General features: G+C 42.9%; 1 protein-coding gene across 8 annotated transcripts in view; it reads left to right on the top strand.

The window, feature by feature from the left end:
* Window positions 1-21282, top strand: part of TMEM63C (transmembrane protein 63C) — a 109498-nt gene that overhangs the window by 29824 nt on the left and 58392 nt on the right. For 6 of the 8 annotated variants that reach the window (XM_070754240.1, XM_070754232.1, XM_070754225.1 and 3 more), the window contains exon 2: window positions 8134-8325. The gene's annotated coding sequence lies outside the window, so the exon portion shown is untranslated. Of the gene's footprint in view, window positions 1-8133; window positions 8326-19577; window positions 19678-21282 lie in introns of all 8 variants that reach the window. The other 2 variants (XM_070754246.1, XM_070754218.1) reach the window with 1 other exon arrangement.

Raw genomic sequence — 21282 nt, 5'->3', positions numbered from 1 at the left:
GACCTTGCAAGATCATCTAGTCCAACCCCCTGCCTAAGCAGCATTGCAAAAGCACACAAAAGGGCCCCTGCCACAAGCATGAGCCTCACAGAAAAACAAAGAGCTGAAAAAAAGTTTGGAAAAAAATCAAAGTACTAAAAAAAGGAAAGTATCAATTAAAGGGACTTTATAACAATGCTAATATTTGGGGCTAAGATGCAGAATTCAGATCATTCCAGGGAAACAAATTGTATAATATGCTTTTCATTTGAAATAGGATCCAACACAACAAATCACTCCTATGAGCATTTACAGATGCTTTTTTCCTTCATACATAGTCAGTTACAACATGCACTATACGTTGCTAGTGACACCTACATAAATATATCCCTGTGTTCATTTCAGGGTGAGTCCCTCCCAGTTCAGACCAGATTGCCCAATCAGTTGTGACCCACTGTTGACATCCCATAACTGGATTGGCCGGTGCTTGTCCGTGCATACCTCCCATCTTTTTTTTTGTTCAGCTGCTGACCTTTATTTCTTTGCTCAAAGCACAGCTGATCAGCTCTTCAGCTGTGTTTCGGTCTGATTGCAGCTCCAGAGCATGCACGGAAGCGTAATCTCACAAGGGGGTGCGCATGTGCATGTGAACAGGCCAAGCACACATGCACAAAAGTTGCGATGCAAACCGGTGGGGAAGATAAGTGGAACCTATCCCGGTTTGTTCTATAGTGAAATGTTTTCTTACACATTGTATATAGAATCAGTTTATTTCAATTAAATTGTCCTTTTTGCTCTAGTTTCTTTTGGCTGATTAAATCTATATTCATTGGTTTCCTTTCTTCCTCCTATCTCTCTATTTCTCTCTCTATCCTGTATTTCTGTCACTTCTGTTACTATTGAACTTATTTCTCTTGTTTCTCCTTAGTTCTCTCCTCTCTACCTCTTCCTCATTACTGTAACTCCTATTATAGATTTCCCCTGCCTTTTCAACCATTTCTATTCTTACTCTTTTTTCTTGCCATGAGATCATAATTCCTTCTGGCTTTAGTCATCTAAAATTAACATCAATTTAGAGATCAACAATTGATATTGTTTTCTTAACTATATCACCCTCTTTGGTGCCTGTTTAGCACTACTAATTGTCTCCCTCTGTATTCTATAGCCTCTCTTGTTCTGTGAAGAATTTCATCCCTAATTGATTTTTTTAACAAATCTTCTATGTACTTCTTTTGGTAGGTTATGTCGTCTGGCATAGTTAGTATGTATACAGTAAATTTCATCCATTTCTATTAGCATCTCCTCTTTTCCGATTCTTAAAGCTTTCACCAATATTTCTGCCATCATCTCTGGCAGGTGTTCACTTTTTTCTTAAGTTTTGAAAGTGCAGGTAATGGGCCGCTTTCTCAGATTCTAAAAATATAGCAGTTGTCTCCAATTCTTTGTTTGCATCAAACTCTCGTTATTTCCTCCACACTCTTTTTCCCCTTTCATTTCCTGAAGTTTTTGTTCATTTTTTTAAATTTGGTGTTGAAAAGTTTCAAATTTTCCATCCATTGATTGTATTTTTTTCTTTACGTTTTCCTGTGTCGCTACATACTTTTCCTATTTCCTTTTTAAATTCTCATGATTTTTGTCATTATGTCTTGCATTTATTGCAGCACGACCTGTAAATCTTTAAATGATTTGGATCTTTTGTCACCATGTCTTCTATCAATCTTTGACCTGAAAGGCTAGAAATAGCTGATGAAGACTGGACTACCTGCCTTCTCCCTGTCCCAGTCTTTGTTAAATTTGTTGTGCTTGTCATTTTAACCACTTTTTCAACCAATATTTCCACTTTATGTGTTCCTCCACTGCTCCTCTATTTTTAGTACACTTTTAGTTATCATTATTTCTTTTTCTCCCTTTTATCTTAAAAGCAAAAGTTAATTTTAAGTTAAGTATTAGTATTAATAGTACTAATAATAATAATAACAATTAATAATACTAATACAACATATCTAAAGAAAACTTCTTATATACTTAATTAACTATCTATGTCTTATAATTTTATGATCACAAGGTAAAAAAGGTAAAAGAAACAGTGTATCACTTTAACAATAACACACACATACATACATATATATATACACACACATTTAAATATATTCCATTAAATAATTGTTAATATTATTATTCTCTTATATAATTACCCCTTCCTAGATTATTATTCTTTCTTATCACAATTGATTGGTATACAGTATATGTATATATCTATATTTTTCTAAGTATTTTCCAAGTATTTTCTAATTTCTTTCTTCAAATAGTCCTATAATCTGTCCAAAGGTTACTTTTCAATATTATCTTTAAGCTTTAACGACAAATGTCACTTTCTGCTGTTGTCAATCTTCTTTTGACCTATAGGTGTCTCTCTTGTCTCTTCTATTGCATAGCAGAAATGGTATATCAATTCAAAATATCATCTTCTGCAATTAGTAAGCTCTTTTTAATCAACTTTTTGTTGTTTGGTTGTCAGAGTTATTATGATAGTCTATAATGTTTTCCTCTGGAATCCAACCCCAATCTCACCTTTATTGCTAAAGAGATTAACACTTTCTGTTGTTCAATCTCCTCTATTTCACCTTCATTTTCACTCGCTGCTTCCAATGCAAAGAGGGAGAAAACTTTCCACCCTCCTTTTTCTCGATGGCATTTTCTCTTTCGTAATTCACTACCTGGGCTTGACTCCAAAATATTGTTTTCACAGATCAAAGCTAACTCAGTATTGTCGGAATCCAATTCCTCCAGGATTAGTCACTTCATTTTTCCGCTTGGTTCATACCAGTCTTATCCAGCTGTCAACTCTATGCAACCGCCATTGCTGGCTATCCTTTCTCCTGTCCAATCTCACCGGGGTTTTCCTGTCACACTGACCTGGACCGCCCTCCAAAAATCGATTTCCAGAATGCCCCTTTCTTCCGATCCCCTTCCAAGGGATCCATGGCTCCGGTGGAGCTTATCAAACAGCTAAAGCGACTGTGTTACACGGAGTGCCATTTCACACAGATCGTTCAGCTCAGCAGCTAGTCCCACCTCCTCTATCTTCGTTTTAAAGTAATCATATTTCCTGAAAAACAGAGGTCAGAAACCCAGGGAAATCTTATTTCTAGGGTTGAAATGGGGTTATCCGTATCATCTTTTTTTCCTCTGACGATTCAGAATCATGCAGATCAAAAATAGTATTGTTCAGTTTTTTGGCTTAAGGATGGATGTGTAACCTATTGTCCCCAGGCCCTATGACTCTGGGTATCAATTATAATATACATCCATTCTTCTATACTTGCTTGTCGTACGCTACACAAGTATATTGTAAGCAACACAACAAACCACCTTTTGCTGCACAAATTCCAGTGACCGATTAGGTCCCACAGAATTGGCCTTCTCCGGGTCCCGCCGACTGAGCAATGCCGTCTGGCAGGACCCAGGGGAACAGCATTCTCTGTGGCGGCCCCGGCCCTCTGGAATCAACTCCCCCCGGAGATCAGGACTTTTCATAAGCTCCTGAAAACCCACCTATGTCGCCAGGCATGGGAAAATTAATATACCCCTCAGCTATTATGATTTATGTATGGTTTATGTGGGTTGTTGTATGATTGTTTTTATTATAAAGGTTTTAAATACTGTTTTTAATATTGGATTTGTACTCTGAATATTGCATGTTATATTGCATATTCTGGCATCGGGCCAGAATATCTCCGAGACCGCCTTCTGCCGCACGAATCCCAGCGACCGGTTAGGTCCCACAGAGTTGGCCTTCTCTGGGTCCCGTCGACTAAACAATGTCGTCTGGCGGGACCCAGGGGAAGAGCCTTCTCTGTGGTGGCCCCGACCCTCTGGAACCAACTCCCCCTGGAAATTGCCCCCACCTTCCTTGTCTTTCATAAACTTCTTAAAACCGACCTCTGCCGCCAGGCATGGGGGACTGAGACATCTCCCCCAGGCCTATACAGTTTATGCATGGTTAGGTTAGGTTAGGTTAGGTTTATTGGATTTATATGCCGCCCCTCTCCGCAAACTCGGGGCGGCTCACAACAATAATAAAAAACAGTACAGTACACAATACCAAATCCAATGCCCACCCATCCAGTTCCAATTGAAATTAATAATCTCATAAAAAGCAGTATATATAAAAAACAGGCACACAGTCAATCAATCAACAAAACAACATGGGCAAGGGGGAAGTGTTTTAGTTCCCCCATGCCTGACGGCAAAGGTGGGTCTTAAGGAGTTTACGAAAGGCAGGGAGGGTGGGGGCAATCCTAATCTCAGGGGGGAGCTGGTTCCAGAGGGTCGGGGCCCCCACAGAGAAGGCTCTTCCCCTGGGTCCCGCCAGACGACATTGTTTAGTCGATGGGACCCGGAGAAGGCCAACTCTGTGGGACCTAACCGGTCGCTGGGATTCGTGCGGCAGGAGGCGGTCCCGAAGATATTCTGGTCCGGTGCCATGAAGGGCTTTATAGGTCATAACCAACACTTTGAATTGTGACCGGAAACTGATCGGCAGCCAATGCAGACTGCGGAGTGTTGGAGTGATATGGGCATACTTGGAGAAGCCCATAATTGCTCTCGCAGCTGCATTCTGCACGATCTGAAGTTTCCGAACACTTTTCAAAGGTAGCCCCATGTAGAGAGCGTTACAGTAGTCGAGCCTCGAGGTGATGAGGGCATGAGTGACTGTGAGCAATGACTCCCGGTCCAAATAGGGCCGCAACTGGCGCACCAGGCGAACCTGGGCAAACGCCCCCCTCGCCACAGCTGAAAGGTGTTTTTCTAATGTGAGCTGTGGATCGAGGAGGACGCCCAAGTTGCGGACCCTCTCTGAGGGGGTCAATAATTCCCCCCCCAGGGTAATGGACGGACAGATAGAATTGTCCTTGGGAGGCAAGACCCACAGCCACTCCGTCTTGTCTGGGTTGAGTTTGAGTTTGTTGACACCCATCCAGGCCCCAACAGCCTCCAGGCACCGGCACATCACTTCCACTGCTTCGTTGACTGGACATGGGACTATTTTAGTAATTATTGGAATGAATGGAATACTGTGAATGAAAATGAATGGGAGGGGAGTGATAGATGGAATGGAGTGGGTGGGAGGGATTATAATATGTATGGAATGAATGAATATGACATGAATGGAATTTTTGGCACACCTGACGCTGGAGGGGCAGGAGGGGAGGGGACACTTATCTCTGGGGTGGCAGAGGGTCAAAATATCCCAGTCTTGCTGGGGAGAGGCAGGTATGGCGGAAGCCATGGAGCTAGCCGTTCCAGGGGAAGGAGGAATCGCTGCTTAGTAGCGATCCCTTCTTCAGGCTCCATGAGCTTAACTCAAAGCACTGGTGATGAGTGTAATTCTGGCCCTGGGCTCAAGTTGTTGCTACTCAATGCCAGGTCGGTGGTAAATAAAGCTCTCCTCATCCGGGATCTGATCCTGGATGAGGAGGCCGACCTGGCTTGTGTGACCGAAACCTGGCTGGGCCCGGAGGGAGGAGTTCCTCTCTCTGAAATTTGCCCAGCTGGGTTTCGGGTATGGCACCAACCTCGACCCCAGGGAAGGGGGGGAGGAGTGGCTATTATAGCCAGGGAGAGTCTTGGCCTGCGTAGGCTCATTGCTCCAGAGGTTGCGGGTTGCGAGTCCCTCCTGGTGAAGTTGGACTTAGGGGTTCAGGTGGGCTTGTTACTCACGTACCTGCCTCCCAGCTGCGTGTCAACAGCCCTGCCTGTGCTGCTCGAGGAGGTGGCCGGGCTGGCGGTGGAGTTCCCCGGACTTATCGTCCTGGGGGACTTCAATCTGCCGTCGCTCGGCGGTTCCTCTGGACTGGCACAGGAGTTCATGGCCACCATGACAGCCATGGACCTGACTCAAGTAGTTCAGGGTCCGACTCACGAGGGTGGGCACGCACCCGATATGATATTCCTCTCTGAGCAACTGAGTAATGATCTGAGATTAAGGGGCTTAGAAGTGCTGCCTTTGTCGTGGTCAGATCATTTCCTACTGCGGCTTAACTTCCTGGCTCCAATCCTTCCCCGCAGGGAGGCGGAACCAATTAGGAGGTTCCGCCCCAGACGCCTGATGGATCCAGAAGGGTTCCAGATGGCGCTTGGGGTTATTCCAGATACACTTGTCCACAGTTCGGCAGAGTCTCTTGCTGAGGCCTGGAACAAGGCTGCAGGGGAGGCTCTTGACCGGATTGCGCCGTTGCGACCTCTCCGCGGCACTAGACCCCGTAGAGCTCCATGGTTCAACGAGGAGCTCCGGGTGTTGAAGCGCCAGAAGAGACGTCTGGAGAAGCGATGGAGGAAGAGGAAGTCCGAATCCGATCGAACACTTGTAAGAGCTCATATTAAGACTTACAAAGTGGCGCTCAAGGCGGCAAGATGCGCGTATCATGCCGCCTTGATTGCATCAGCGGAATCCCGCCCGGCCGCTCTGTTTAGGGTAACCCGCTCCCTTCTTAATCAGAGGGGAGTTGGGGAGCCCTTGCAGAGTAGTGCCGAGGATTTTAACACGTTTTTCGCTGATAAAATCGCCCGGATCCGAGCGGACCTCGACTCCAATTGTGAAACAGAGTCGACTGACAATGAGTCAGTCGAGGTGACTGGGGCTAAACGTCTTTGTCCATCTGTCTGGGAGGGGTTTGACTTGGTGACACTTGATGAAGTGGACAAGGCCATTGGAGCTGTGAGTTCCGCCACCTGTTTACTGGATCCGTGTCCCTCTTGGCTGGTTTCGGCCAGTCGAGGGGTGACACGGAGCTGGGTCCAGGAGATTGTCAACGCCTCCTTGGGGAGGGGGTCCTTTCCGCCACTTTATAAGGAGGCGGTTGTGCGCCCCCTCCTCAAGAAGCCTTCCCTGGACCCAGCCGTGCTTAATAACTACCGTCCAGTCTCCAACCTTCCCTTCATGGGGAGGGTTGTCGAGAAGGTGGTGGCACTTCAACTCCAGCGGTCCTTGGATGAAGCCGATTATCTAGGTCCTCAGCAGTCTGGATTCAGGCCCGGCTACAGCACGGAAACTGCTTTGGTCGCGTTGATGGATGATCTCTGGCGGGCCCGGGACAGGGGCTTGTCCTCTGTCCTGGTGCTCCTTGACCTCTCAGCGGCTTTCGATACCATCGACCATGGTATCCTTCTGCGCCGGCTGGGGGGGTTGGGAGTGGGAGGCACTGTTCTTCAGTGGTTCTCCTCCTACCTCTCCGGTCGGTCGCAGTCGGTGTTAGTGGGGGGTCAGAGGTCGACCCCGAGGTTTCTCCCTTGTGGGGTGCCTCAGGGGTCGGTCCTCTCCCCCCTGCTATTTAATATCTACATGAAACCGCTGGGTGAGATCATCCAAGGGCATGGGGTGAGGTATCATCAATATGCCGATGATACCCAGTTGTACATCTCCACCCCATGTCCAGTCAACGAAGCAGTGGAAGCATGGTATGTTTGTGTGTATGTTTTCCTTTTAATAAGGGATTTTTAATGACTTTTAATTATTAGATTTGTTATATATTGTGTTATTATTGTTGTGAGCCACCCTGAGTCTACGGAGAGGGGCGGCATACAAATCTAATTAATAATAATAATAATAATAATAATAATAATAATAATAATAATAATAATAATCTTCCTTCTGTAAAAATAATTTTAAAAACTGAATCAAACTGGACAGAATTACTGCAGCCAAAACTGGACTGGTCAGTTGAATATTTACATCCATGCATTTGTTTTAACCTTCACTTTGACTTACTCGGACCTACGCATTTCATTTCATTTTTACGTATCATTTTATCATATGTAAAATGCAAAGAGAGAACAGACAAAGATTGCCTTTCGCAAAAAGCCAGCTAAAGAGACAGAGCAGACTGTTTCTCAGGGATGTTTTTCCAGGATGTGGCCCCTCTCCTTTTGCTTGACTGGAGTTACAGATTGTGATTAGAAAAGGAAACAGGCCTTTCCGGACAGTTGGCCAGTCCAACTCTCTGCTGCCTGCCAACACAAGGGAGCTCCCCATTTCTAGATAAGCAAGGAATGTGGGGGGGGGGAGCAGCCAGTTCTTCATTGCATCATAAGCCACGTCTGTAGTATAGCAACCTCAGCAAAACTGACACCTCATTCCTCTTCTGTCTCCAGAGCCCTCAAGACTTTGCTGCTGTTTAAAGGCAAGAGTCTGCTCCAAAACTGATTGTGGGAAGTTTACTGAAGCCCACCGACCTACAGACATTAAGGAAACCTTTCGCTAATCAAGACCCAGGCATCCCTCCTTCATCCCCTGTTAATCTCAATAGCATGTGTATTCAGGACTGACCCGCTGATCCTTGTCAGGTAAGTGCAAATTCCGTAAGACCTGGGTTTTGGGAGGCAGCTAAGTGGAGGAGGAGAAATCTTCTGTGCTGTTTCGTGTGAGGATTTCCTTCAGCAACCCGTAACCAGGCAATCTCAAGAATTTATTCTGGCGTCTGTCCTTGCAGATTTGATGAAACCCAGGAGTTCAGCTCTTGTTGAGTCTTCAGCCCTCTTTTGTCCTGAATATAGAGTATAGCAGTCTTTTAGAAATTCTTTTTTTATATAAATAATCTTTATTATTTATTGACATTAAAAAGAAAACAAGATGAATACAAAACAGAAAAAAAAGAAACATCAACACACACAAAAAAAAAGAAAAAAAGGCAAAACAAAGATAAAACAAACATATACAGTGGTACCTCATCTTACGAACCCCTCTTCTAACGAACTTTTCAAGATACGAACCCGGTGTTTAAGATTTTTTTGCCTCTTCTTCCGAACTATTTTCACCTTACGAACCCAAGCAGCTGCTGCTGGGATGAAGGGGTTTCTTTTTTTATATTTATTTATTTATTTTATTATTTAGATTTTATTATTTAGATCCGCAGACTCGGGGTGGCTCACAGTAAGATACAGTGGTACCTCGAGATACGAGTTTAATTCGTTCCGGACCTGGGCTCTTAAGTCGAGCAGCTCTTATCTCGAACGACTTTTCCCCATAGGAATTAATGTAAATAATTTTAATTGGTTCCAGCCCTCAAAAAACTCACAAAGTTAGTCTAAATTATGCAGAAAGACATGTTTTTAATGAAGAAATGTACATGTACATATAAATGAATAATGAAGTTTCTTTCACTTAACTTGTAAACTTTCTTAAACTTTTAAATTTACATATGTTCAACTTCTCTGCCACCCAATCCTGTAGGACAGAGGTCCCCAACCCTTTTTGCACCAGGGACCGGCTTTAAGCGATCAAGAGAGGAATGGGTGAATGAATGGACGGAGGGTGGGAAGGAAGGAAGGAAAGAGGGAAGGGACAGGAACAGAGGAAGGAAGCAAGGAAACTTATGAAAGGGGAGAGTAAGAGAGGAATGAGTGAAGGGAGGGAGGGAGGGAAGAAGGTGGGAAGGAGAAAGAAAAGAAGAAATAGAGGAAGGGAAGGTAAAAGAGAGAAAGAAAAAGAGCAAGAAAGAAAGCAAGAAAGGAAGGGGGAAGGGGCAGGAACAGAGGAAGGAAGCAAGGAAACTTATGAAAGGGGAGAGTAAGAGAGGAATGAGTGAAAGGAGGGAGGGAGGGAAGAAGGTGGGAAGGAGAAAGAAAAGAAGAAATAGAGGAAGGGAAGGTAAAAGAGAGAAAGAAAAAGAGCAAGAAAGAAAGCTGCAAAGCACCCCCCCGAGCCCCCCAGGCCGGCTGCAACCTTTTAAAACACGCGCGCCGCTTCGCAGCTGTCTCCTGAAGCCGAACGCGGAAGTTAGCGTTTGGCTTCAGGAGACAGCTCCTTGGCGCTTGTATCTCGAATTTGGGCTTGTAAGTAGAACAAAAATATCTCTCCCCTCCCAGCTCTTATCTCGAGTTGCTCTTAAGTAGAGCAGCTCTTATGTCGGGGTTCCACTGTACAACAATTCATAACAAATTCAAATATAATTTAAAATATTTAAAAAGAACCCCTTTTTTTCCCCTTTTTTGAAGAAAGAAAAGGGAGGGGCAGCTTGGAGGAGTAAAGATTTTGCATGCTTGCAAAAGCACTGAAACGGTGTCTTTTTAAGAAAGAAAAGGGAGGGGCGCCCCCCTTGCCTTTCTTCCTTCCCACTCACCCTTTAGCCTAGCCTTGCTTCTTCCACCCACCCCGTTTAGCTGCTCCTCCCTGCCCTCTGTTCGCCTCCCTTCTAAAGTTTGGGATTTTCCTGAAGGATTTGCACACATTATTTGCTTTTACATTGATTCCTATGGGAAACATTGTTTCATCTTATGAACTTTTCACCTTACGAACCTCCTCCTGGAACCAATTAAGTTCGTATGATGAGGTACCACTGTATTTGCCAACCTGGAAGTTGTCATTGTTGGTACAGCTTTCACTATTGTTTTCTATATTCATATATTCTTACTTGAAATCTATTAACTTTTCAGAGCTGAAGGTGAGGAATTTCTTTTTAGTCTAAAATTGAGGCAGCGACTTTCTTCAGCAAAATGCTAATTTACACCACAATTAAGAGCTTAGATGTTTGTTTGTTTGTTTGTTTGTTTGTTTGTTTGTTTGTTTGTTTGTTTGTTTATCTATCTATTTATTTATGTTTTGTCAAGTACGTATTGGTGGTATTCAAAGATATAATATTTATACTAGTAAAAGAGAAACATTAGGATAGGGGATGGAAGGCACTTTGGTGCACTTACGCACGCCCCTTACTGACCTCTTAGGAATCAGGAGAGTCAACAGTGGATAGTCTAAGGATAAATTTTGGGGGTAAGGTGATGATATTACAGAGTCGGGTAGTGAGTTCCTTGCATCAACTACTCGGTTATTAAGGGCTCTATACCAAGTAAACCTCTGAAGTTTAGTATCTTCTGCTGAGATTGTGACAGTGGCTCAACGATTCAGACAAGAACCCTCTAAGACCTACCTAGAGATGCATAGATGTATTTTTCCATAAAACGAATACTTTCTGGCTCTGAAATTAGCCTTTGTCCTTCCACAAATGTATGGAAGATTAGGAAGATGGGATGAAGTTTTCTACAAGAGTTATTTCGTGTGACAATGGCTCATGTGTTATCATGTAAATCAAGAATGGGGAAAATATCTCTTGGATGTCTTGGAACACCTGTAAGGCATTTTGGTCTGATGCTTTGTAGATCTCAGCAGGAACACCATCCTGCCCTGTTGCTTTGAGTTCACCTATGAGATCATTTCCTTCATCTCATCAATAGAAAGAGGCAAGCCTAGGACATCTAAGACTGCTTGCCGAGGAATCTGCTGTAAAACATCAGAATCAACTCAGGACAGCCCATTTGAGTAAATTGGAAAAATGTCCAGCCCAGTGGTTTTTCAGCCCTTCCTAATGTTGGATCATGACAGCAAAGGGGGAGGGGAGCATTGTGATTTAGAAAGACCATAAACTGACTTCATGATACTGACAAACTTTCTGGGGGCATGCATGTCTGAATGAGGTTCTACCCGCTCAGCTTTCTTTGCCATCACTTGTCCTGCATTACTTGCAGTTTTATCTGTTACTTTGGAATGCAGATGTTCAAAGTTGTCTTCCTTTGAAACAGATGATGGAGTGTTCTGCCAGTCTGCATATGACCCTTGTTCTTGGTCTGAAGGGCTGCTGAAATAGAAACATAGAAGACTGATGGCAGAAAAAGACCTCATGATCCATCTAGTCTGCCCTTATACTGTACTATTTTCTGTATTTTATCTTAGGATGGATATATATCCCAGGCATGTTTAAATTCAGTTACTGTGGATTTATCTACCACGTCTGCTGGAAGTTTGTTCCAAGGTTCTACTACTCTTTCAGTAAAATAATATTTTCTCATGTTGCTTTTGATCTTTCCCCCAACTAACTTCAGATTGTGTCCCCTTGTTCTTGTGTTCACTTTCCTAGCAAAAACACTTCCCTCCTGAACCTTATTTAACTCTTTAACATATTTAAATGTTTCGATCATGTCCCCCCTTTTCCTTCTGTCCTCCAGACTATACAGATTGAGTTCATTAAGTCTTTCCTGATACGTTTTATGCTTAAGACCTTCCACCATTCTTGTAGCCCATCTTTGGACCCGTTCAATTTTGTCAATATCTTTTTGTAGGTGAGGTCTCCAGAACTGAACACAGTATTCCAAATGTGGCCTCACCACCACTCTATACAGTGGGATAACAATCTCCCTCTTCCTGCTTGTTATACCTCTAGCTATGCAGCCAAGCATCCTACTTGCTTTTCCTACCGCCCGACCACACTGCTCACCCATTTTGAGACTGTCAGAAATCACTACCCCTAAATCCTTCTCTTCTGAAGTTTTTGCTAACACAGAACAAATGGTCTTGTGTTTTTCATAAAACTAGTCTTCATGTCCCTGGAGTTTCAGCCCAAGTACAGTTGTTGCACTCTACATCAGGGGTCCCCAACCACTACTGGGCCATGGCCTATTCACAACTGGGACACATGAACTGGCTTGTGCACACACTGCCACTCGTCTAAGCAGTGTGTACACATGCCTGCCACTCACACAAATAAAGCTGTGTGCACGCATGTACACATCTGCCTCTTGCACAAAACCATCCTCCTTTCTCCCCAACCTCCACACTGGGCCCCCAACCAGAAAACGTTGGGGAACATTGGTCTATATCAAGGGTGCCAAACTCTATTTCATTATAGGTCGCATTAGGGTTTTGTTTGACCTTGGGAGGCTGGGATGGGTGTGGCCAGTGTAGGTATGGCCAGCTCAATGTCACTCATGTTGGGGGTGCCTGTGGTGACCTGAGGTTGCTGCCAGCAAAAACAATCTCCCCAGCTCCGTTTTCATCTGACACAATCTCCTGCAACCATCTGCCAGTAAAAATGGAGTTCAGGAGGGACACAAGCTCTGTTTTCGCTGGCAGTGGGTTGCAGGAGGCCATGGCAGCCGAAAACGGAACTTGAGAGCCCGTTTTTACTGGCAGAAGCAGTGCAGGTCAGCCTTTTGCTGTTTGCAGGGTGGGCCCTCGGCCAGATATAAGTACCTTGTGGGCCGGATGCAGCCCCTGGGCCTTGAGCTTGACACTCCTGTCTATAAGATTTTTTTAAACTGTGTCCACTTTTCAGAACAGGTTCCTACAAGCAGTAAATTGATGGAGAGTTTTTCATTAAGTGCATTTTGGAAAGGTTGGCCTTGAGCTGAGTCTTACCATTATTTATTTTTTTATGTATTTATTCATTTATTCATTCATTCATTCATTTATTTATTGGATTTGTATGCCGCCCCTCTCCGTAGACTCGGGGCGGCTAACAACAGTGTTAAAAACAACATGTGACAATCCAATACTAAGACAGCTAAAAATTCTTATTTTAAAAACCAATCATACATACAAGCATACCATGCATAAATTGTAGAAGCTTAGGGGGAAAGGATATCTCAGTCCCCCCATGCCTGACAACAGAGGTGGGTTAGCATCTTCTGATGTGGAATTACTTTCTTGGTTGTTGATAATGCAGAGGGATTATGTTTAGGTTGCAGACCAACCAGGGCCAGTCTGTGGTCAGTACAGCACTCTGCACCTCGCATGGTTCAGGTAATGGTGCCATCTTTAATATCATGCTGTCGTACTATGATCTAGTCAAGCAGGTGTCAGTGTTTGGACCTAGCATCCATTCAGGTAGTTTTGCACCATGTTAATAAAACACAGGTTGTGCTTGACATATTTGCTCAGAAGCAGCAAGCTGTGCTATTCAGTTTGCCTCCTCTGTCTTTCCCAAGGATTCCATCTCAGTTATCCATTGTTTGTCCATTGAAATCTTCCAGAATGATGAGTTTGTCACTGATGAGTTGTTCAAATAATTCAGGTCCTTGTAGAAACCTTCCTTGTCTTTATCTGGACACGAGAGCTGGTTTGTAGGTCTTGACAGTACTTTAAAGTGCTTATTGATCTTTTAGTTAACGTGGGGTTGTTTTAAATCAATCTAATAAGATTGTCAATTTTGGAAACCTCGCTCCTGAGATACTGTAAAGCTGTTTTTAAAAAGAGTGAATTCTGGTGAGATTTGGCAATCATAAACAAGATTTCACCCATATCAAAGTTTCAGATTATCTTTTTATTTTATCATTTTATTTTATTTATCCTACAGGTGCCATAGCACCCAAAGTACTATGGCCTCCTATTTTGTGTACTATACAAAATAGTCAGAATGGCCCCCTATTTTGTGTACTATACAGTGATCCCTCGATTTTCGCGATCTCGATCTTCGCGAAACGCTATATCGCGATTTTTCAGAAAATATTAATTAAAAATACTCCACTCTTCTCTCTCTCTCTTTCTTCCTCTCTCTCACTCTCTTCCTTCCTTTCTCATCTCTTTCTTTCTTTCCTTCTCTCTCTTTCTCTATCTCTCCCCCTCTTGCTCTCTCTCTTTTTCTCACCTTCCCTCTCTCATGCACCGAGCGGCGGGCAGGTGGGCAGGCAGGCGGCAGACAAGCGGCGGGCAGGCAGGCGGACAAGCGGCGGGCGGGCAGGCGGCGGACAAGCGGCGGGCCGGCGGACAAGCGGCGGGCGGGCAGGCAGGCGGTGGACAAGCGGCAGGCGGACAAGCAGTGGGCGGACAAGCGGTGGGCGGGCGGGCAGGCAGGCGGCGGACAAGCGGCGGGCGGACAAGCGGTGGGCGCAGCAGCAGCGAGGAGCCAAAGATCGGGGTTTCCCCTTTGCGTGGGCGGCGGGGAAACCCCGATCTTCGGCTCCTCGCTGCTGCGGCGCTGCCGAGCAGATCAGCTGCTGGGCGGCGGAAGGAACCTTCCCTGGGTCTTCCCAGGTGCAGAAGTAAAAACACCATCTGAGCATGCGCGGCCATGGAAAAAAGGGCACGCATGCGCAGATGGTGTTTTTACTTCCGCACCACTATATCGCGAAAAATCGAGTATCGCGAGGGGTCTTGGAACGTAACACTCGCGATACTCGAGGGATCACTGTAATCTTCTCTAAACCAAATGGAGTTTTTCATTTGTAGATTTAGGAAGATAGCACCCACCCCTCTCATAGGAAAATGAGATATTTTAAGGGAAATATTCTGCCTTTTTAATATTTCCTAAAATATCTCATTTTCATTGGAGAGGATTTGGGTTAACAACAAGATGCACAATGATCAAGGAAGACAACTATTACAATCTGAGAAGACAACTTGAAGTAGATTTGGAGAGATGGGAGAACTTACAATTATTCTTAATGGGCAGAATAGTGACATATTACCGAGATTGTTGTTTTTATTCCAAACAATATCAATAAAATTAGAGGAAAAAATCATTTCAAAATCTTAACAAGACAATAATGAAATTTATATAATAAGGTTAAAAAGCGATAAATGTAAAAATGCTTCAAGATTCAAGACTTAGAGAAGGATTTGAACTTCTAAACTGGGAATTATACTATCAGGCAGCAGCATTATCATGGATGAAAGAATGGATTGTGTTAAGAAATACAAGATTATTGACATAACTTATAATTATGTTGGCATGCCTTTCTATGGTATGGGAAGAATAAAATACTGGTACACAATTACTTTCAAAGACATAATATAAGAAATGCATCACAGTATTACTAGTATGGGAGAAAATACATGAGAAACATTATTTGAAAATACCAATAAGGCATGGTATACATGGCTGGCTGGGGAATTCTGGGAGTTGAAGTCCAGATATCTTCAAGTTGCCAAGGTTGGGAAACACTGGTATACACAACTGCAGATACAAGTGAGATATGAAAAAGATGCTAAACTAGATGGTTTTATTTGGAAATGACAGAACTGGATGAAATAGTCATAGGAACAGGGGATAGACTGATTAAAAAATGGTATTACTTACAAAAATAGTTATTACTTAGCATTAAATAGAAGAAGTGTAAGTGAAAGAAACAATGATAACATGGGCAAAAAAATTCGGGTATACAAGTTACATAAATGACTGCAACTATGGGAAAGAAGAGGGGCGGCATACAAATCTAAATAATAATAATAATAATAATAATAATAATGTAATAATAATAATAATAATAAAAATAATAAAAATAATAAAAATAAATTATAAATTAACAATGGCAATAGCATATAAGAAGAATCTGTTTAAATTGTTCTATAGATGACATGTGTCTCTAGAAAGATGGTCAAAAATGTTTTATTTGCACAAAATTGGAATGCAGGTAAAATCCCTACAAAAGGAGAGATAATTATACTGGAATGTTCAGAAATGAATAGATTAATGATGGCAATCAAAGGGAAAGAAGAATCAGAGTCTGGGAGCATTCATCATTGGCATCCTTCAACACTGAAAGACTATGGTATCATGCTCTGGAAAGAGTAACTAAAATGCTGTGCAAAGCTGGAGTAACCTCTCAGCAAAGCAAAAAAACACACCGGAACACAGGCACAGCTGTGTCTCCACGTACAATTTTTCTGCCTGCACAGGTGCAGTAGCGTAATTGCACTGGACTCCGCTAGCACTTAGAGCCACGGAGGTGAGCACACACATCAGCGTTCCACCTTAGCAGCCCACCTCTGATAAGGCCTCGCATCATGCCCTCAAATATGGTTCTGCATGCCACAGGTTCTTCATCACTGATCTCTGTAAATTTTGCAGAGATATAGCAATAGCCCACTTTAGCTAAGAGGCAAGATAAAGCAAGTGTTTAGCCCATTGTGTTCATATAAACATAATCAAGCCCAGCAGTAAAATTGACTAGGAAGTGACTGGAAGAATCATTCACTAAGATTGCTCTGAAACCCACAGAGAACTTCATGTTCAGATGGAGATTTTATGAATGGGATAACGATTTACCCTTAAGTTCTGCAGCACTGCAAATTGCAAAATGGAAATTTAATCTTCAGTTCAGGCATATGGGGAGGGAGGATCACCTCGACTGCACAAGAAGCAGGAGGATGCAGGAAGTGGACTTCCTGGTACCATGCTAAATTGGCATAAATGTCCCTTGTGGAACAGCCCTCCATTTGTAGAGGTGAGTCAGTTTGACCAAAGCATTCAATAGCAGCTTTCTGCTCAGTAGACACCATAATAGTGCAGGGGGAACCGCCCTGGATCTAATATCCCTTATTTTTCCAGTAGTGTATTGGTGTCCTGGCTATTCTTTCTGTGTACTGTAACTGCACTGAAATGATCTATGCCTGCAAAGATGAAAGCATAATGATGTGAAAACAATCTGTACTTACATTGCTTTAATGAGGTCTGGCCTTTTCCAAAGGATGACACAGCATTAAAACAAGCATGCTCGGCAGAGATAGATTTGACAAGCACACGGAGAGCATGATTTTCAGAGAAATGCAGATAGAAAAACTCTGGGTCTTCTTATTTAATGGCCAAGGAACTGCTTTGTCCCCTGAACTTAATTTTATTTTTTAAATACAGGCAAGATCAGATACTGTAGGTCTTCCTGGCTAGTGTGCCTTTTATTATTGAAGTGACACATTTCAGTAACAAACAAGAAACCAAGTACTGAAATTATTGAGATCATCTTTGTAATACGAAACAATATGAATTAGAAAATAGGTGCAGTCCACCAGTCAGTCAAGATAGCCATGAAATGTACCCCTAAGTTCAGAGGTACACTTCAGTATAAAAGGAATATTGAAATGCCAGTTATGCCAAGCATTATGTTAATATCGTAAGGAAGATGGTAGGGCTACACACATCTACTACTATTATTTTTGCCATTTGCAGTAAAAGCCTAGTGCCATTATGGCGAACCTATGACACAGATGCCACGCAGAGCTATATACTTTGTTTTATGTTTGGTATGAATGTGCTGTTTGGTTTTTTAAATAATGATAGGGTTTTATACGTTTTTAATATTACAGTGTTCCCTCGATTTCAGCGGGGGATGCGTTCTGAGACCGCCCGCGAAAGTCGAATTTCCGCGAAGTAGAGATGCGGAAGTAAATACACCATTTTTGGCTATGGACAGTATCACAAGCCATCCCTTAACACTTTAAACCCCTAAATTACCATTTCCCATTCGCTTAACAACCATTTACTCACCATTATTACTGGTATTCACCATTAAATAAGACACTTAGTGATCCTGATATTTATAAACATAATTATTTATTAACAATAATCTTTTTTTTTGTTATTTATTTGCAAAAATTATTAGTTTGGCGATGACATATGACGTCACTGGGTGGGGAAAAACCGTGGTATAGGGAAAAAACCGCGAAGTATTTTTTAATTAATATTTTTTTTAAAACCATGGTATAGGCTATTCGCAAAGTTCGAACCCACGAAAATCGAGGGAACACTGTAGATTTGTTCCACTACTATATTGTTTTTATTACTGTTGTGAGCCGCCCTGAGTCTTCGGAGAGGGGCGGCATACAAATCTAATAAATAATAATAATAATCATCATCATCATCATCATCTGAGGGCATGTGAGGTGTTGCCCTGTGTCAGCTCCAGCATACATGTGTGCACTAGACAGCTGACTTTTGACCTTCCGGAAGGTAGTGGCTGTTGGAATAGCATTTTGCAGAGGTTAGCCCACCCAGATAACTGAAGCAGTTAGCCAACCTGCCTCAACTTTCCAGGCTATCAGGAACTGTAGTCTTGAAGATAATGGAAAACAAGTACTGCTGAGTTTCTTAAGAAAACATTTACTTCTTCAGTAGCAAAACTACACTAACTATTTACACTGTAGCTATCTCTCTAGTCGATACTATACATAATACTCACAAATCTCCTATCTACTATTCTCAGTTACAATACTCAGCTACAAGTCTTCAGCCACTATATTCTTCCACAATAATCAGCCACCACAAGCCACAATAAGTCACAGTAAGCCACATTAACCAAACTAAGCCACATTTAGCCACTCTAAGCCACAAGCCAGTCATTCTAATTCACAAGCCACACCCATGCAAAGGTGCCTCATGGGATATACTTTTGTCAACCAATCAGATCAGATTACATTACAATCTGTAGATTCACCACGATTAAGCAGTTTTACATTGTTATATTGATTACAATTCTTCTTTCTGCAATTTGGAATATTACATTAGGTAGAGCCCTGATCCTGACAGTGGGCAGGCCATTTTCACCCTCCCCAGGCTTCAGGAAAGCCCCCGAAGCCTGTGGATGGCGAAAAAAGGACCCAACAGGCCTACTCGAAGTTCAGAAATAAACTTCAGGTAGGATTGGTTGGGTTCATTTTTCACCTTCCCCAAGCTTCAGGAGGCTTCCTGGAACCTAGGGAGGGCAGAAAATGGGTCTACTGGAAGTCTGGAGGCCTCAGTAAGGCCTGCACGCATGCACAGGTGTGTGTCTGTGCACATGTGCAGAGCAAGGGCATTGCATTATGGGTGCTGGCATGCAAGCATGCTATCATGCACGCATCCTTTTGGCATCTGAACAAAAAAGGTTCAGTCTCACTGGTCTAGTATAAAGGGGCATGAAACTCAAGCAGTATTAATCTGTCAAGAAATTATATCTTCAAAAATCTCTCCATATTAAAATAGAATAGCTGGCCTTTTCCTAATCTCAGCATGTGTTCTGATGACATTTATGTTGCTGAAATAATATGATTCAGTTTTCCATTATTTTCTTCTCTCCAGAGATATTGGGTTGCATTTCACTGAAATCCTGTAAGTTAAAGACCAGCATATGTGAAAAGCATTGTATTGAGGCCAGTAATGTGATATCTGCAGAGTCAGGGTAAGACATGTTCCATTCTAGTTCTTTTCTGCTTTGGTTGCAGAGGAGATGCTAGTACAATGGTACCTCTACCTAAGAATGCCTCTACTTACGAACTTTTCTAGATAAGAACCGGGTGTTCAAGATTTTTTTGTCTCTTCTCAAGAACCATTTTCCACTTACAAACCCAAGCCTCCGAAATTGTAACTAGAAAAGGAAGGGAGAAGCCTCTGTGGGGCCTCTCTAGGAATCTCCTGGGAGGAAACAGGGCTGGAAAAGGTGAGGAGAAACCTCTGTGGGGCCTCTCTAGGAGTCTCCTGAGAGGAAACAGGGCCGGAAAAGGCGGGGAGAAGCCTCGGTGGGGCCTCTCTAAGAATCTCCTGGGAGGAAACAGGGCTGGAAAAGGCAGGGAGAAGCTTCCGTGGGGCCTCTCTAGGAATCTCCTGGGAGGAAACAGGGCCAGATAAGGCAGGGAGAAGCTTCCATGAGGCCTCTCTAGGAATCTCCTGGGAGGAAACCTGGCCTCCGCCCTCCCTATGGTTTCCCCAGTCACACACATTATTTGCTTTTACATTGATTCCGATGGGAAAAATTGCTTCTTCTTACAAACATTTCTACTTAAGATCCTGGTCACAGAACGAATTAAGTTCGTAAGTAGAGGTGCCACTGTATCTTTTATTGCAGAGTTGTTTTACAGAAGACCGAAAGATTTTATTCAATAGAGGTATCAGGGTCAAAATCTGTGTCAATTGATACCTGGATTCTCAGTTGGTACTCTAACGCTGTTTAATCTAGAAAGATCTTGCATTTGTGGAATTGGGAAATGAATGGAATAAAAACCCAGGAGCTTTGCTAGAATATTGCAGGTGAAAAGCTGAGGGAAATTAGATAGCAATGGAGACATTATTTAAGTAAGCAAGTTTGTTTCAGCTGAAGGGAGGGCATTGATTGGAATTCTAATTAAACCTATTTAGAGAAATATCACTGAAAAAATTGGGTTGACTTGTGGATACTGAAATAGTTGTGGCCTTGTGACAAAGCCCATGGAACCGGCTGTGTCATAGTACTAGCTTGTCATCTCCCCATGATGAAGTTTTGCATGTTCAGTTGAATAGAGGCCAATGCACAGCAAAGCACAAGAGAGAAGACTTTATATGTACCTTGGCACATACTGTGTCTCAAATTTTATTTATGTACTAAAAATCTTGGCCAACGGGCTTGGATTCTTTGTAAAAACACTACGTGCAATTGCATTCTTTATTTTCTACTGCTATGCATGAATACAGTACATGGAAGAAATATATAAACCCCACTCATAGTGATGCTGTTACCTAATTGGGTAATGAAGCATCTGCAATAAACAATTAAGCCCAGAAAGCAGTAGGAACTCCACATTTCAATCCTGAACCACACATATTCTCTTCCATTGGTGCATTTTCTCCTTCAGAGAATAAATTACCTGCACCCATGGAACTGTTTAATAAACTATAATTCAATTCAATTCAATTTATTAGATTTGTATGCCGCCCCTCTCTGAAGACTCTATGTCAGGAATTTCCCTTCTTAATACAGTGTTCCCTCGATTTCCGCGGGGGATGCGTTCCGAGACCGCCCGCGAAAGTCGAA

This window comes from Erythrolamprus reginae, chromosome 1, assembly GCF_031021105.1.
Source record: "Erythrolamprus reginae isolate rEryReg1 chromosome 1, rEryReg1.hap1, whole genome shotgun sequence".
Classification (NCBI taxonomy): Eukaryota; Metazoa; Chordata; class Lepidosauria; order Squamata; family Dipsadidae; genus Erythrolamprus; species Erythrolamprus reginae.
The sequence above is the reverse complement of the archived record's forward strand: the minus strand, read 5'-3'. Positions and strand labels throughout refer to the sequence as shown.